The sequence below is a fragment of the Vespula vulgaris genome, chromosome 1 (genome assembly GCF_905475345.1).
Source record: "Vespula vulgaris chromosome 1, iyVesVulg1.1, whole genome shotgun sequence".
NCBI lineage: Eukaryota > Metazoa > Arthropoda > Insecta > Hymenoptera > Vespidae > Vespula > Vespula vulgaris.
Genome location: NC_066586.1, coordinates 3,512,501 through 3,525,878, shown reverse-complemented (window position 1 = coordinate 3,525,878; position 13,378 = coordinate 3,512,501). Strand labels below are relative to the sequence as shown.

General features: G+C 33.3%; 2 protein-coding genes and 1 long non-coding RNA gene across 4 annotated transcripts in view; 1 reads left to right on the top strand and 2 right to left on the bottom strand.

Annotated features, from left to right (window-relative positions):
• LOC127071175 (putative uncharacterized protein DDB_G0288537) overlaps window positions 1-11,012 on the bottom strand; it is a 42,023-nt gene extending 31,011 nt beyond the window's left edge. The window contains exon 1 of one of the 2 annotated variants that reach the window (XM_051010133.1): window positions 10,303-11,012. The gene's annotated coding sequence lies outside the window, so the exon portion shown is untranslated. The remainder of the gene's footprint in view (window positions 1-10,302) is intronic. The other variant, XM_051010125.1, reaches the window with a different exon arrangement.
• LOC127071237 (uncharacterized) overlaps window positions 1-13,378 on the bottom strand; it is a 220,056-nt gene that overhangs the window by 102,465 nt on the left and 104,213 nt on the right. The gene's annotated exons all lie outside the window — the stretch shown is intronic.
• The window catches only part of LOC127071104 (DNA fragmentation factor subunit beta), an 11,142-nt gene continuing 11,088 nt past the window's right edge, over window positions 13,325-13,378 (top strand). The window contains exon 1 of the mRNA XM_051010026.1: window positions 13,325-13,378. This exon is cut by the window's right edge and continues 1,128 nt beyond it. The gene's annotated coding sequence lies outside the window, so the exon portion shown is untranslated.

Below are 13,378 nucleotides of genomic sequence, written 5' to 3'. Positions count from 1 at the left end.
CATACATATATACATATATATATGTATGTAACTACATACGTAAAGTTATGTCTGTAGTTGAAATATGTGCATTCATCTAGGTAAGTAGAAACGAGGTTGTCGGTATGTACGCCTTTCAAACGTTTCGTGCTTGAAACGTGACGCACGCGAACACCTTTCCGTTGATTAAACTTAATAAGAGATATATTTGTTAAAAAAAAAAAAAAAGAAAGAAAGAAGAAAGAAAAAAATAAAAAAAAAAAAGAGAAGAAAAAGATAATCGTTATAAATAACTACGACGAAGATGGATATATTTGCTAATATTTTTCGTTACTTTATATTACGGATGATTTATATCGATATATGGCGATTAAAGTAAAGAATCGAATGACAGACGCGTAGAATGTTATCAATCATCTATCTGTCATCCTTTTGTTATATACGTTGCTTTTAAGTAAAATGGCTTGATATACGTTTCATATTCTTTATATAACAAGGACATTTTTCAATAAATATTATGATATTTTCCTGTTTAACGTTGTAAAAATATAAATTATTTATAGATATGAAAGTGAATGTTTTTTTTCAATACTATAGAGAAATAAAAGTTGTTAGGTTCGTCGAATAGACAAAAATGATTAGAATAATTTCATTTTAGTTGTCTCCACGCTGTCTTTAGTCCACCAAGAGAAAATTCTTGGCGTCGTTATGATTTCGTATTTTGTTCTTAATGCTACTATTTATAGCCTCGGAGAGAAGGCCAGTACAATAACGTTTAACTCGCTATGTTCAGGAAATAATGTGTAATTTTGCGATAGAAATCTAAGGGTGGTGAAAATTCTGGGAAAGAGCCAATGCGATTAAATTCCTGAAATATTATATCTTTTCACTGCCAAGTTTGAAAAGAAGAGAAAAAAAAGAATGAAGAAGATTCATGTTTCTTTTTTATAGAAAATGTATCTCTGGGAAATTTCTTTTATATACCCATAAGTGTCGTGTACGATAATCGTACAGTCGGATATACGTGTGTTGTATATTTTATAATATATTAAACACGATTCAACGAAGCGTGAACACACATAATATATACACACGTATAATACATATGTATAAGGGTTGTTTAGAGAGTGGAGAAGCACGTTGGATATAAATTCAAATACTCTCGATTAGATCGATAGACACTCGTGCGCAGGTGAAAATACAAAATTGATATCGACGGAGCACATTGGCTATGAACTCTCTACCTTCTTCTCATACTCATACGTATTCTTACGATGGCATTTCATTCATTCACGGTGTAATTAACACTTACATAATTTAAAAAAAGAAAAGATTATAATCCTGTGCGTGTTACACGTTAAGAGGGTCTAATACGACATACCTCAACGTAGGACACTTAAAACATTAAGATCGACTCGATAAAATACGATAATGTCATAATTAAACCGTCGTTTAAACGTATCTACTAGACTCATGGATATTGTTTGAAAGAAATTTATATACACGAAATTTTGAAAATCGTGTCGTTTTTAAAGCTGAAAATATATTGATCGTCTAGAGGAACTGACATGTCGATGGAGTTAGTTTGAATCAATGTATATCTTTTTTAAAGAATAAACAAAAAATAAAAAACGACTACAGTCGAATGCACAATTTCCATAGAGTTCTGTAGACAAACGTCGATAAGGTATCGCGACTCGATTAAATCTATCGGATAGAACGTAATTGCGTCACAAACTAACGTTACAATATGTCTACAATTGAAGTTAGGAAGCGGTAGAAAGTTCGAACGTGAAAACGTTGTTCTAAACCGACGTACAATAGTACCCGTTAATTAAGAATAAACTTGAAAGTCAAATGAATATGCCTTTGAAATATTCGAAAGATGATTCGTACAAAACTTGTACAGCCTGCGAGTTACAAGAAGCAACAAGCGGTTTCACCCTCGTTACCCTATCCAGACTCAACCTACTCCCTTCTCCCTCATCCCTCCTGTTCACATCGATTCCCAATTGTTTCTTGGCAAGCGGAGGCCTCTGACAAATAGTCGATGCCTTCGCGAAAAGGGGCAGACTTGTTGATAATGGTAGGTTTGAGAAGAAAGTTTCAAGCTTCTACTGATTTGGCAAAAGAATTGAAGGTAGGAAGAAAGAGAGAACGAGAGAGAAAGAAAGATAAAAGAAAAACGCTGTTGAAAAATTAACCTTTATAAGTATAAAGATAAAATACTAATACGATATGAATATATAACCCCGGAGGTAGATTTAGCGTGCAGACATGATTGAATGAGTTTTTATAGACTTTAGTTACCTATATATATATTTTCATACTCCAACATTTTAACTGATGCTGAGTTATTAATTTATATTATACACCATTGACATACAAAAGCTGCTTGTTTTGAACGGATTAAAAGATCAATGAACGTGAGAGATTGAATAAATTCGAACAATTTCACGTAACGCGTTAAAGAAAAATTTATTTTTAAAAATAAAAAATGAAAAAAGGGGAAAGAGAGAGAGAGAGAAAGATAGAAAACTGTTGCTTCGAGTTCACATAAGAGTAAAAGAGATGATCGACGATGACCTATCGCGGCCATCTTTTGTTCAATACCCTAGACTCGAATAGCGATCTTATCTACGGAGTTACACTAGGGTAGTTATTTGACGAGACTCGAATAGAAAGCTTCCGTCGGACTCTCGCGTTAAAGCTCGTCATCGATAAGGCCCGCATGAACGAACACAAGAGATTTCTTCGTTCCCTTTTGAGTGGCCTTATAAACTATAATTCCGTTATCCGATATTCCGTTATTGAACGAACTCGATCAAAAATCCAATGAAAATTACTATGAGGATACCCGTTGCTATTTACGATGTTCAGATGATTGCTATTAATATTTATTGCTTCGTTGAAATATCATTTTTATTTAAGAGAAAAAGGATTGGCTCTTTTCTTCGTGTTTTTTTTTTCTCTTTATCTTTTTTTTCTTTTATTTCTATTTTTTTCTTTTGTAATGGAAATAAAGTATCGTGAGAACTTACATTTTCTTTTTGACTTAGGTATGACTGATTTTTGATATTTATCATCCATGTGACATCATTTTTAAAAATAATGGAAAAGCTATGTTTGTAACGGATAATACAATTAAATGTCTTATATACGATATTATCCAATTATAGAAGATATTACTCTCTTATGAAAGAATGATGAGAACTAAAGATAATATCGTAAATACCATCACTATTAATTAATAATCCGTAATACTATACGTCAATATAATATAAACAAAAAGTCAAACATTTTTTTAAAGGCAATTTTACATGTAAGTTAATTACGCATGTAAGTTGTTTTTTCCTAGCGATATTTTAACCGAGCAAATCTCCCGTGTAATTCAATCCGAAATGTCATCCTTATCGCCACCCACTTTTAAACTCGTTCACTGTGCGTTTAATTATAATTATTCTCCTTCGTACCTTTGCACGATGCATAATTAATTAACGAAAAAAGCACAACTTAAAAGGACTCTTCTTCTTTCTCTTTCTTCCTTTTTCTTTTTCCTCTTTTTTTTCTCTTTCCCCCTATCCCCACCCTCTCTCCCACCATATTTTCGTCGCTCATGAAAAATTGTACAGACTTCATGAATTTCCACTTATCAAATATGTGCATAAATGAAACAATTTAAAAAAGTTTCGATGGTACCGTCATATAAGCGCGACGAAGTAACATGATTAAAAAATTTTCTCGGTACCATGAGCAGAGGAAAAGTTGATAGCGGAACTCGATGACCCTGTGAAAGGTTTTCGGTCGAGAAAGAAATGAAATTGGATTCGAATATATCCGTATGTTCCTCGTGGTCAGTGGCGAACAAAAAAGAAGAAAAAAAAGGGCGAGACAAACATAAAAGAGAAAAAGAATGAAAATAAAGGGGGCTACGAACTTAACGAGAAGTTATATTTTCCGATGGCTAAGGAAAATCCAAAGGATAACGATAGATCGATAATCCTAAGGGACGACAAAGTCCCAAGGAAAGATTCGAAATAAAAACGTATGACTATCTTCGTTCCAGTTATCCCTTTTCTTTTCCTCTCTACCTATCTACCTATCTATTTATCCATCTATCTATATATCTATCTTTTTCTCTCTTACACTCTCCCATGAGAATCAAATGGTTTACACCCCTGGAGGAAAAAAAAATGTCACCGAAGCAGGATACCAGAAATCCCAAGGGTCAATCTTATGAGTACCAATAAAGGATCGTCCGAGATAGTTTTTCACAAGAACGAGAAAATTCCAACGATGCGATGACTTGTTCTTTTCTCTTTTTCTTTTCTTTTCTCGCCAAGACGATATATTTCGAAAAGGGCACGATTATCAAGGGGAAAGCTTTATACGACAAAATTGCATTCTCTTTGATCGAATGCTTTCTCTCTCTTTCTTTCTCCCCCTCTCTCTCTTTCTCTCTCTCTCTCTCTCTCTCTCTCTTTCTCTCTCTCTCTCGCGAAATTTCATGTAGGTAAGTACGATACTTCGCTGGAATCCGCTTCATGCTAGAAAAGCTCGATCGATGAAAAAAGCTTCTATTGAGCGAGTGGATGCGAGTATTTAAATGTGTTACATAGTTATATAAAGAAGAGACTCGACTCAAAAGCTCGTCGTCTCTATCTCGTCACTTTTATACTAATTACTGGAAATATTTTTTCTTCATTTTTTCGTCCATACTCTGTATTAAACATTTATGAACGCTATTTAACTCTCTTAGTTTTGAAAAAAATAAAAGAAATGAAAAAAAATATTCATCTATCGCCGGACTACGGATCAAACTTTACGGACGTTTCGTAAATAGAATCAAAGCTTTCTAAACGATCGAGTCAACCTTATGAAAAGTAGTTCCCTTATCACGTTCAACAGCAGAATAACGCTTCTAAAACGATCTTTATCATCGGACATACATACGTACATACATACGTCAAGTTAGAATTCACACGAGTCTCCGTATGCACTGCTATGAATATTGCGTCGCGTTCGAATCGAATGTGGGTCATGCGAGTGACCTTTCGAACTGCCAGCAGATCGTGTGTTTCGTCGTGTTCCTTCGAAATCGATTCACCTTCATATTGGAAGAGGATATCGCGTCCGCGAGTTTTCGTACGTAGATACATTTCGCACAGCTGTTAGTAGTTTACATTTACGAAAATATCTAATCTTTTGTTCTTAAAAGCAATTTTGGTCGACGAAGTCTTCCATTAACACTTTATAGACGATGTAAATATAACATCGTGTTTTTATCGTTATAACATAGATTAGTACTGATTTACGAGAAACGATTTTGCGAGATTTTATTTTTGTTTATAATTATTACGAAATTTATTATCGATTGAAGCGTATATGAGATATCGTATTACGTTTCAACTAAATTTGTTTTAAACTACATATTCAACGAACTCGAATATATCGTTTTGTCAAACGAGGGGACTCAAACGTTCCTAATCGTTTTAAATCGATATCGCGTGTAAAAGTTATCATTCAATTCCGTTTGTATCGTCTATAGAAGTGCGAAGAAACCTTTAAAGTTTTAACAAATCGTGTTGATCGACTGTAATCGGAGAAGAACGTCGTAGAAATGTAGAGGTATGGGAAAAGAGAATGAAAGAAACGGAATTGTCAATGGCTCGATTTAAACCTTACAATATTGGATTAGAGACACTAATACAGTACATATGTTATCATTCTTTAAAATAAAATACGATTAACACGTATAATGTGAGAAATATCGAATTTTTAAATCGCTTAGGATTTTGTAAGATCTAATTGAATTAAATTATGTTATACTATCGATACTAAAAGAAAGAAAATATCTATATCCAGCATCTTCAAACAGAAAAATCTTTTTCTATTCTCTCAGAGATATGTTTCCTTCATATTACTCGAATACATAGAAATTCAATAACATAGAAATCTCAATAGGACTAAAAAAAAAAACATTGCATAAAAATTCTCGTAGAAAAGACAAGGTAATTTTTATTTTATAACATTGTCTTCATGGTTTATGGATGGATGCATGCATAAGTCAATTTTATTCAGTTGACATTACAGGTACACCCCTTTCTTCTTCTTCTTCTTCTTCTTCTTCTTCTTCTTCTTCAGATCTTCGCGATAAGAATATAAGAATAAGCGAATCCATTCTCAACGATACAAATATTGACGGGAGCATCAAGATATTTGCTTGGCGGTATTTTAAGTAAATAACACTTGGAATATACTAGTTTGAGTAGACAAGTTGGTGTGAGCAAGAATGACACGAGTCAAGTGAGATGGGCGGTACATACATGTATATATAGACGAAAATATATCGCATATGCGTGAATATCGAAATATGGAATACACGAAAAATATATATATATATACATATATCTATAGATTAAAAATTTCTACGGCTATTTCTTCTCGTCAAAATTTCATGACATTATTCGAGGTCAACCGTCAGGTTGTCTAGAAACGATTTCGAAGTAGGTAGGAGTTAGGAAGAGACTCGTCTCGACTTAACAGAGTATACGCCACAGCCAAACCAAACATTGCCAAAAGCCGAGCATACTCTATGTCGTTAAAAGCTCCGGCCACGTCACGGAAAAGCTTCAGCTGCACCCGCGATACGTGTGTGTGTCGAACACTCGCCACTCGACGCGCTAAAGCTCTTCGGAGCCGCTAACGTGAGAGTGTTTGATTTGCCATCGTCGTCAAAACCCGTCGATTAATCCTCCGATTCGAGATATGGATTCGATCGAATCTCATAGCGACTGCCTATCTATCTACCTACTCTCAAATGTCCTTCTCCGACCTTCTATCGACTTTTTCTCCTTCTCTTCCTTCTATTCTTGATCATCATTGTATCATCGATATATATATATATATACATATATATATATGTATATGTGTGATGTGTGTGCATGTATATATGTATGTATGGATGGATGTATGTATGGATGTTGATGACGACCTCTTGCCATTGTTTCCTGTACAGTATATAGTATTGAATTTTTAGTACGCCGTTTAAAAGATCCGTTATCTGTGCCAAAGATAATATCGCTCGAGTTGCCGCATTTACTATCTTTTGCTTGTAAGATTCAAATAAAATCTTTTCTATCTCGACTAATTTTAATGATTTATCGATGCGACCATTCGATTTTTGTTTCTTTTCTTTTATTTTCTAACGTGTATCGTAACAGTAGATTTTATGTATTATGTATTATGCATATAAAAATACGTATATATGTATCAGATATGTACCGTAGAAAAATGTTTAATATATGTATCAATAAAATAAGTATCTATCTAAGAAAAATACAACTTGTTCCATACGAATAGTTAAATTTATAACAATAACAGAAGGTTTTCATAAATTTTCAAATTTGTCTGATCTCGAAAAATGTCAAAGTTTATTCAAACAATTTTTAACTAGCATCAACATTACCAATGTTATTTGTATGGATAAATTCAAACGGTATATCGGTATATATCATCCTACGTGTGGGATGTTACGTGGTTTGCTATTTCATGCCAATTTAATGACTAGAAGTTAAACAAAGACAACAATACTCTCAACTATCCATAGGTATATTCTGAATCTAAGAAACGTATCGCGTGAAATAGAAAATCTAATTACGTTTCTCTCATGAGTCGTGTATCTACGTATATATGTACATATGCGTACATAACACCAGCCAAGAAAAATATTCCTTTAGTAAGAATAAAACCTATGAAATATAGTGACAGGTTTTAACAAATTGTTTTACACGATTGGAGAAATTCGAATAAAAGTCGGGCAAGCATTTGCTTTTGCATGGTACTCTGGTAGAACACGCCTTTCTTAACATGTGCCGAATAAATACGAAAATTTCGTAGGCACAGAAATAGAATCATTTGCCTAACGCAACGACGGTACAGTTTGAAAGCACATGGTTTTACTTCGAGCAAAAGCGAACGTACTGTTTTAGTTATCTTATAGAAAATCGTACGCTGCATTTTGAAAGATAGAAAAGATGTGAAATAGCATACTTTAAATCTAAATATTTTCTAATCTATTCTCGATATATTGTATATCTACATAATACACTCTCGCGGATTAAATTCCTTTGGATTTCTAATTACTTTGAGATTTATCGAAACCGTAATCTACAAATTATAAAACTAAATGCCAATATAGTATAATATCTTCCAATTAAATAATTAAGTTTATATTTGTCAAATTATATATCATTTAGGAATAGATTATATTTCGATTTTATCTTAATTCATACTTCGTATCCAATTAATATCGTTGGTGATCCCTAATATCGACATTTTTCTTCCCATATATATCTTCTTTATAGACAATAATGTATGATAATTTTATGCATAATTTTCTCTACACAGTGAAATATTAACTACGATTTTATTACGGCGCACGAAGGACGATCATAAATATTACAATGCTTCTCTATTACTAAGGACACCTTGTTAAAAATATATACATACATAATAATCAATCGTTTTGCACGAATAAAGAAATAATTCTCGAGTTTATTTTTGGTCAGTTCTAGTAGACTCTCTTAGAGTCAAAATTGCTTATATTATGTTCAACGTGGTTTAACGATACTTGAAAAAACAAAAGTCCAGGACAATAACTTCTGAATATAAAAAAAAGCAGTAAAAGAGAGAGAGAAAGAGAAAAAGAACGATTTGTTGAAATTGAAAAAAACAGAATGATGACTATCGTGTTTTTATTATTCGTGGAAAAATTGTATATTGCGCACCAGTCATCGACCGATCCAGTGTTTACGTTCGCGCAAAGAACGGCTCGAGTCGTCGCGCATCGAAGGATCGACCGGGCTTTTAACCCTCCTGCTTTACCTTCCTTTGACCTTAAAGAAGGTTCGCTTCGTTGATAATATACGTTCTGAGAAACGACTACCGAGGTTATTCTTTAACAAAAAGAAAAAGAGAGAGAGAGAGAGATAGATAGGGAGAGAGAAAATATATAAGTTTTTTCTTAACATTATATATATATATATATATATATATATATATGTATGTATAATAACCTTTTTAAATATATTTTATACGTATATAATAAAAACTAAATCTTTTCAAATAAAGAAATGAAGTTTACATATATATGTATATATATATATGTGTGTATGTGTATAAATGTATATGTGTTATGTATCTATAGATATGTATGAAATGAACGTGTAAAAATGAATGCATACACGATATATAAAAACACGTCTAACTATTATGATTATTCTACTGTAGATATATTTATACGTAGGTAAGTATATTACAAATTTTGTTTTGTACAAGAAGTGACGTAAGACGGACGATAAATGACGTAAACTAGAACGCATATATGCATGTGAAGAATCAACCCTTCTCGGTGTCTTTTCAAAATGATTTATAAGACATTAAGTAGATCAATGTCAGGCTACGTAACTAAAAAAAAAAAAAAGAAAAAGAGAGATCAGAACGAAATATTTTCACATTAACTGTTAGCTTTGCATTTCATTAAGTCGTACAAAGAAAACTAAGGTAAATTCATAATCTCGATCGATCGGCCGAATTTCGGGAAGTGCATTAAACTCGAACGAAACGTTGACTTTGCCGGCATATTTCAAAAAGCGATATTTCAAAAAACACGCTACGCGATGATATTATTCGAAGAATATTAACAAAAAATCGGATATAAGTATTTAATACTGCTATGTAAAAATAATAACGAAATAAAGAAGCCTCTCTCGAGACGGTAGAAAGCTAAGGGAATTTCTCGAGAGAGGCATCTAAGATAAGCCGAGCTACGAAGCCAAACTGTTCGAGAAAGAAAGTAAAAAAGAAAGAGAGAAAGGAAAAGGGAAGAAACGAGGAGAAGGAAGAAAGCTCGAGCCCTCGAGCTCCGTGAGTTATATCATTGTTTTCATTCGAGAGCCGTGGATCATCAATCGTAACCTGTTGCGGAATAACATTCGAACAATAGGCAAAGGTCGAACGTGACCGTTCCGACTAAAAGTAAATCAACAAAGTCGAACTTTTGAAAGTCGAAAGAATCTTCTTGTACGTATATTGATACATACGTACAACGGATCAAAGTAACTGCTAAAATTAAAAGTAGAGATAGAGAGAGAAACAGAGAGAAAGAGAGAGAGAGAGAGAATAAGAGAGAGAGAGACGAAAAGCGAGCGAGTGAGAGAGAAAGAGGGCGAGCGAGTAGAAAAAATAGTTCAACGAAACTAGATAATTAAAAAAAAAAAAAAAAGAAGAAAGAGAGAACAGAATTACGTATCTATCTCTTACCTGATTTCTGTGATCGAGCGCTTTCGCTCGAATTCTTCGCGCAGAGACGACGAAAAGAAGAAAAGAGAAACGATAGCCACGAATCCCCCTTCCGGTCGATTGTTCGAGCTTCACGCCATGAGCTTTACCGTTGGCGATGCTTCTTCGTTCACGGAGTTACGACGTAGCTTGCTGCTAAAACTTTCCAAGTGGAGCTACCTCTCTTCCCTCTCTCGTCGCCGGGTCATTACATTTTTACGATCGACCGACGCTTTCGTCCTCTACCGCCGCCACCACCACCACCACCACTACCGACGACGACCTCCTCCTTCTTGTCGTTATCGTCGTTATTGTCGTTGTCGTCTCGGCTTTTCTCCTTTTTTAACTTCCTTCCTTTTATTTCGAATCTCTTTCTCTCTCTCTCTCTCTATTTCTTTCTCTCCTTCACTCTTTCTTTCTCCTCAAACGTCCTCAACGAGTTTCGTCATGGAGATAAAATGCGAAAAATCGAAACGAACGCCTTCTTCTACTTCCTCCTTTTTCTTTGTCTTCTTCTTTTTCTTCTTCCTCCTCTTCCTCCTCCTCTTCTTCTTCTTCTTCTTCCTCCTTTCTCTCCGTTTTTCCTTTCTCCTCGAGTTAGCACGCGCGCGCGCACGCTCTCCACGACGAAAGCTCGTCGACGAGTAAAGCCCTCTCCACTTTCCGGTCTCGTCCGGAGAGGCCAGGACGCGCCTTACGAAAGCACAGCGCAAGCTCCGCATCAGACTCCCCACCCCTTTTATACTCTTCTTATACTCCATCTCGCTCCTTCTGTATTCTTTCGTGCGAATGAGAGAGACAGGAACAACTCGATACGCGCGACGCCATACGCGTGGAACAAAGTGGGACAATCGTCTGTATGTGTACGATGCGGACACGAAATCTTTTCTTACGAGCCTATCCCCCGATGTCTATTTTTTTTTCATTTAAGCGACGACATCCCCAAAGAGATTGTCCCTTTCCTAACAACTTCTACCAAAATATTTATGAGAGAGAGAGAGAGAGAGAGAGAGAGAGAGAGACAGAGAGAGAGACTGCACCGATTGAAATTATACCGGCTGTTGCTTCTACGAATTCTCGTTTTTTCCCTCTCTCTCCCACTCTCTCTCTCTCTCTCTCTCTCTCCTTTTTCTTTTTTTTTGGACAATATATCTAAATACTTTTTAAATCTTACAATATGGTGCACTCACTTAAATCATATAAAAGGATCGATAATGGTTCTGATATATAACGAGTTGTAACGACCATAAATGGTGTTCATTGATGCAGATATAAATAGATATGCTCGATAATCGTAATTAATTATAAGATATTTAAAAAAGTAGTTATTATAATAAATATTAATTTTCGTCTTTTCTCTTTTTTATTCTTTACCGCATAACTCACTTTTCTCTTTTACCTTCTTCTTTTCTTTTCCACTTTGAAATTTTCATCGCGAATGTAATTTTCGATGAAAATGTTAATGCACGTTAAATTGGATGCATCAAATTGTTCGCTATAATTATTCCAGGAATTCCGATACATGCATGCAGTGGTTGATTATTACTTTTGATCAGTACGCTTCGTCAATTTGGATATCACCGCACGATCAATATTTCATTTGCCTATGTATATATCATGTAATAATAGCGTGTTATTTCTTTTTTGCAATAATCTAGAAATGTTCGTTTTAATTTAAGGATTGTAAAAAAAAAGTATAGGATATATAATAATCGAAGTGACGTATAAACCTACTACAGATACATTTTTATTAACTGCATTCGTTGCAATAAAGATGCTCCATCGATAACTTACTGTTGAAACACTATTTTGTTAGTACCACGTCTATCCACACTTCTCTCTTGAAAATAAACATCCTAGATATAATATATATAGTACTTCGTGTGCATAGATCTTTATCATTTTTTACAGTGTTCTATATTATCGATGATTCGTTAGAAACCGCTTGCAGCGCTAATAAAAATAATAGAAATGAAAGATATTAATTATAAATTAGATCTATATTATTTCACGCTTTATAATTATATTGATGTAAAGCAATAAAACTTTATCTTATTTTTTATAAAATATAAAAATTTTGATTATATATTATAACGATCTGTCGATTGAAATTATGCAGAGATTGTTAGTAATAAAAATTGTATTTTTTTATAAGATTAAAGATCATTCAGATTTTTATACAGTAAATAAATTTCAATGTATGAGATAACACAAGCGAGAATAAGCTTGATCCTTTTACTCGTCAGATGACGCTTCGATCGAATACTCAGGATTGTTTTATACAGTAGTGTTATACAAGTGTTAATTTGTCTTGTTTTTTATAATTGTAATATACTCTATTTTCTACGTTTGGATGGAATTTAATTGCAAGTATTATTAATGTATTTTATTTTATAATGTAAAACAATATCATTACTCATTATTGCTCTTGTAATTCATTAATTTTACTACTAATGAATTGATATGTTAATGGAACAACATATCTAATTATTGATCATCTCTAATGAGATATTATTGATTGAAAATATTTAAAATAATTTATAAAGGGATATTCATTAACATTATTTAATTAACAATAAATCAATGCTTTTAAAATAGTCATTTTTTAAATTATATTATTCAAAGTAAAGAATACACAATATAAGAAAGAAACTATACTAACATGTTCTATTTTTATAACTATTCAATACCTACAAATGGTAATGAAAATTTATAATTAAATACCAAACACATTTCAAGTACTACATATTGAATAATCTACAAGCTATATGCTAGTTTAGATCAAATGCATTATTACAAGAATCTTAAATAATACATTTATTATGTTATATGTTCCTTTTATTATGGCATTTATTTCTATGCGAAGCATTGCTGATGAATACTATATGAACTTTATTTATAATATAATATTAATATATTGACATTAATAACACCATGATTATCGCTAAAGCATGAACGCTATAAAATCCTATAACTTATACTCCTAAATCTTGTACAGTGACTTTAAAATGATCATCCGACCTTTCGTCCATTTACTTCTCTTATATCTCATTATATA